The sequence below is a fragment of the Daktulosphaira vitifoliae genome, unplaced genomic scaffold (genome assembly GCF_025091365.1).
Source record: "Daktulosphaira vitifoliae isolate Bord-2020 unplaced genomic scaffold, ASM2509136v1 Scaffold_1, whole genome shotgun sequence".
Taxonomy (NCBI): Eukaryota; Metazoa; Arthropoda; class Insecta; order Hemiptera; family Phylloxeridae; genus Daktulosphaira; species Daktulosphaira vitifoliae.
The window spans coordinates 39,379,083-39,384,918 of NW_026099572.1; positions in this window are offsets into that span (position 1 = coordinate 39,379,083).

Here is a 5,836-nt window from a genome sequence, read left to right on the forward strand (position 1 = left end):
CAGTGTTGGGAAAGTTCCTTTTTAAATGGAACTCGTTCCGTTCCCCGTTCATTTTCTAAAATATGAACTCGTTCCAGATCCTAGTTCTTTATATTAAGAAGGAACTTGTTCCAGATCCAGTTCCTCCAAAATAAGAACTCGTTCCACTCTTCGTTCCTTTTATGTAACCAAGTTATTTAAAAAATTGTGGCAATGAGATCATGATAACGGTCATCAATGATTTTCATCAGCAGTCGAATACAAAACAAATTTGTAGTATTCCTTATCTAAAAGTATTCGAAAATTATATTTATAAACAGGTAGTAAATGCTAACGACTTGTGTCAACGCGACCAATGTCTATTGTCTACATATAAGTTAGAAATAATAAATCAGAAAACCCAAAACCTTTAACATATATTAGTTAACAAGAAACGACGATAATATTCGGTGCATTATTTAATATATGTACACATATATTTAATATTTACTGTATACCTACATGTGATAATAACTCTATAGTCAATTGATTCATTTAAACAGCCTACGATCTCGGCTGGGTATATAGGGGACTTCCATTGTCAAAAGTCAACTAAAAATACCTTGATATTTTAATGTCTAGATACGAAGAAAACTACACTAAAACATGTTTATAAAAATTTTTAAGAACTGTAATTTCCGTTCACGTTCCTTAAAAAATGGAATTTGTTCATTTTCCTCGTTCCTTTATTTTAAAAGGAAGCAGTTCCTTCAAAAAGAACTCGTTCCAGGAATTCGTTCCTTTTGGAACCAGTTCCTTCTCAACACTGCAACGAACCACAAAGAATTTTTAAAGAAGTTCGCGAACTATTTCATTTATACATTGCTACCAATTTTTTTCGAACTGTGAACTGTTAAGTTACAGGTACTGAAACAGTTCAGAATAGTTCAAATGAACTATTCGTTCACGAACTTAACATCTCTAGTCGGAATCGATTCATTCGTGAATTACTCAACCCTAGTTCCGATTATTGAATGGTAAATGTTTCAAATGTTGTACCACAAATGGGATAAAACTAGTTTTATCTTAACTTTGGTTGTACGGAAAAGCATTATTTTACAGGAATTTGAGGTTTTTCATATATATATATATTTCTCTATTAACAAAGGATTAGAATACGTACACGGACCCTTTGCTAGTGGTTAAAGGCGACTAATGAGGTTACGTCAGGTCGACAGCCTGTGTAAAATTTTGTCAAAAAGTATGAAAAGTCTTGAAGAGAACTTAGGCAGATTGTCCCATCCCTGATATATGCGGGGACCATAGGTGAGAGGAATGCGATATGAGAACAGCTGATGTGTGCCTAGATGATGTGGAAGATCGCGTAAAGCCGAAATTTAGTATAAAGGTGGACAACCCCAAGTAGTTGGGATAAAGACGAAGAAAAAGAAGACATATATACATATTTAAATATACCTTTATGATCTCACATTTACTTAAAAATGCGTTTTTGCGGACAATATCTGAAACTATTTCGACTCAATAAATGGAAATATTTTAAGATTGTGAGGGGGTAGAGTACGCCAACCTTATTTTCTAAGTCGTGGTTTGAGAGTTGAAAAGTCATAAGTACTATCAGAAACGTGATATCACAAAACAACTTATCATTAACGATTTATTTATTATTTGGTACAATTCACAGTATGAAGAATATCTCTACATCATAATAGAGTGTTTGATATGAACACGATTACAGATAGTATCTAATAGAGAGCCTAGTTAAGAGGACGTTATACAGCCAATTGTAGTGCGTAACACATGTCTTTTTAAAATGCATTTTACACACTAAGTACTGCACTCAGAGCAATAACACCCATTATAAAAACGAAAGAGAACAATATTATGGAGATAATCTCATATGCGTTTTTGGATATATTGTATTAGTAAAGAGTTATAATTGATTGAAATTTAATAAAAAAGTACATTTTCAAATTCAATTATTAAGCTTAATATTAGGTTAATCCCAAAATGGCTATAAGATTGTCTTCGAAATATTGTCCTCTTTCAATTTTGTAATAGGTGTTAAAGCTCTAAATGTAATACAGAGTGAGTAAAATGCATTCTTTTAAGATATGTTTTAAAACACTTTTGTATATTTTTTTGTCAACTAGTGCTGCTCCTATCGATTATATTTTAAAAATACTAACTGATGATGGTGCGGCTTGCGGTGATATTTTTTCACTGTGGAACTAGCACTGTTTTACTCATATTAAATAGTACTTCAATTTCATTCATAAGTTTATAAATTTTGAATTTTTTTGAACATCAAAATTTTGATTTAAATTTTTTAAATTTTGCAGTACTTTAATAGCGAAATTTGAAGGTCAAAAAATTTTTTAATTAAAATTTTTTTTTTCTTTTCAGAAACTTTTAGTAATGTTCTTTTAACCCATATCATATTTGAATCGATTTATAATTTTTTTTTATCGTTTAACGGTTTTGAACACGCATGGTTTGCTGAAAATAGCCAACTTTATCATCTCATTACACAAAAGTGACTGAACGAATTTTTTTCAAATTTACATAGTACTTTCCTTTAGGCAATTAAAACGTTTGGTGAAAATTTTATGATGGAGAAATAATTTTAACGTTCCTAGGATTTTTTTATGAGTCCCAATAACTTAATCTACTACAGAACGCAGAATAAATACAAGAAATAAAAATTGAGTGTTGAAAATTACGTAGTTTGTGGATTTTCCATAATACACAAATTGTAAATATTGTAAATTCTATAAGTAGCGTTAAAATTATTTCCAGTGACACCGTTATGTCCTGGTACCCACGCTAGTGTAACTTTGTTGAACCTCAATAGTGATTCTAAAGTATCCTTGCATTCGAGGACAAGATTTGAATTCACCTGATTGTTATAGAGTGATTTTAGAGCCGCTTAACTATCACTTAAGTTAGTTATCTTTCTTTTTTTGTATACCAGAAGGTTCTGAACTCTTACCAGTATTGTTATCACCTCTGCTTGGAAAACAGAGGGTGTTTTGCCCATTAACATGATGACATTTATCCGAGGCTTTAATCTCTAGATGCAGAGGTGGTAATCCAATTAGTGCCTCTAATGCGATCGTTGGTGTAGTTCTAAATGCGTCAGTGATGGCTATGGCAGCAATTCTCTGTATGCGACTATGTTCTTTCTTAACTGTAACGAGTGCTATTATGGTCCACCAAACTAGGGCACCGTACAATATCATAGGTTTAATCATTGAAGTGTACAGCCAATACATATCTGTTGGTTTAAGACCCCATGTCTTTCCCAGGGCTCTGCTGCAAGTTCACAGTGTGGTCTTTGCTTTTTTGACTCTTGACTCAACATGTGATTTCCATTTTAGCTTACTGTCTAAAATAATATCTAAGTATTTTACTTCTGATTTTTAGCTAATTTCTTCTCCATTTAAAGTAAGTGGGCCAAGACTGTCTAGTCCAGTTCTCCTTCTAGTGAGCATAACTACCTCTGCTTTATTTGGATTAACAGATAGACAATACTTACTGCACTATATATGTATGCGTTTAGTCTCTGTTGTGCCAAGTCTATAATAGTGTCTGGGAATTTACACACCACTACTATAACTAAGTCATCCGCATTGGCTTGTGTATAACAGTATTTGTTTAACACTTTAATAAGCAAGTCTAATATTAGATACCATAGTAAGGGAGATAGAACCTCACCTTGTGGGCATCCCTGTTTAACACTCTTGATACTTTGGTTTCATTTAACTGTCCCAAGATGAAGCGTTCCTTAAGCATGGTTTCTACTCACTTAGTAATAAGTGGTTCTATTCCATGTTATGTGCAGATTCACACATAGTATTGAAGGGAGTATTGTCAAAAGCCTCTTCAATGTCCAAGAATATACTTACTACATACATTTTATTCTCTACAGCTTTTCCTATCTTAGTTGTTAGACAGTGTAGAGCTATATCAGTAGATTTTCTAGTTTGATACANCTTCAATGTCCAAGAATATACTTACTACATACATTTTATTCTCTACAGCTTTTCCTATCTTAGTTGTTAGACAGTGTAGAGCTGTATCAGTAGATTTTCTAGTTTGATACAATGTTGGTGTTCATATTAGGGTTTTCCTTTAGAGACACCTTCTTGATGTACCTATCAATAAGTTTCTTCATAGTCTTAAGAATAAATGAAGTGAAATTTATTAATCTGTAGTATTTTGCTTCAAAATAGTTCATAATGGTATAAACACCACGCTGACCTTTCGCCAGCTTTCCGGTTGATAACCATAGGCAAGGCGTGCTCTATTGCAGAGATGGGGGACGATTAGCTCTGACCCTTCTTGCAGAAATGCAGGGAAAAATTCGTCATAGCTTGCAGCTTTGAAACTGCCAAAGGCTTTTATTGCCCATCTTATTCCACTTGGGGTTATCACTCTCCTGGTTAGTTTCCAATCAGCACAGGCCACTTGTTTGCTATGTGTATCATGTGACTGTTCTCTGTTGTTAATTTTAGAGCCACGAAATTGTATATTTAGCAAATTTGATAATGTTTTATTATCATTATTAGTGAATATGCTGTTTTGTTTGATCCATTCCTTAGTGATCGCAGAAGTCTAGTTTCTATAGGAAGTTGTTGTATTTCACTACAGAACTTCTTCCAGCTTGGACTTTTTCAATGCAGATTTGTAGTTCCTTTGGACGTCCATATAGAATTCCTAGTGTTGTTCCAATCCTAATTTCTTCGCTTTATTTAAAATCTTACGTGATCTCTTTTTTAATTTAGACAGGTTAGAGATCCACCAAGGTATACCCTGACCTGTATCTTTCCTTACTATTAAAAGACAGTTTTTCTTGTAAGCTGAGACAATAGAGTCCTGTAGTATATTTACAGCCCTTTTAGTACTCTGTCTCAACCCCAATCTAACCTGTATATTATTCAGGTCATGTAAAATATCTGCTTTGTAGTTATCCCAGTTTGCTCTTTTCGGGTTCCTATAGTACTACGTCTCAATTTTGTTAATTTCCAAAGTGAATCGTATGTGCCTATGATCAGAAAGAGAAGGTTCGGGGACATTTTCCACCCTTCTATCTTTGAAATAACTTTTTTAAGCAAACTGTCAGATCAATGACTTCCTGCCTGTTCCTGATTACAAAGGTAAGTTTGATACCTCTATTCAGTGTATTGAGGTCTGTAGTCAGTAATAGATCCATTATGACCTCTCCTCATTGGTTGATGTTACTGCTCCTCAAAATAGTGTGGTGAGCATTAGTATCTATAACTAGGATGAGTTCTAATTATTCATTTTTGAAATAATTAAAGAGCATCCTTCTTGGGTCTCATATGGTAGGTATCCTGAGGCTACTATAATATTTTTTTACCATCACTTAGTGTTACTTTAATAATAGTCAAGTCTGCACTAGATAGATTAAGTATCAAACTGGTTTTAACTTTTTTTAACCAAAATGCAAGTTTTTGGTTTATCTGCTTGTTTATGAAACAGATTAAAAATTTTTAGATTTAGCTCCTTAATCTGGTCACCATTTATCCAAGGTTCCTAAATAAGTGTTATTTGTAAGGGTTCTGTATGCCTCTCAGTTAATAAATTAAAAGATTCATTAATAAATGTGCCTTTTTGTTAAATACAAAGAACGATTAAAATCAATAATCAAAAGTCATCCGTGTGACTTTACCAATTACCTTAAACCAACAGTGGGTACATAGAAAAATGTTATTATTACCATAAGGTTGCAAGTGGGCTTTTTGTTTGCCTGCTACAATAACGTGGGTTGCCACTTGCATAATGACTAGCTATAGTAGCAAGGGTCGCCACCACCTAGGCGAGGTATCACATCTAT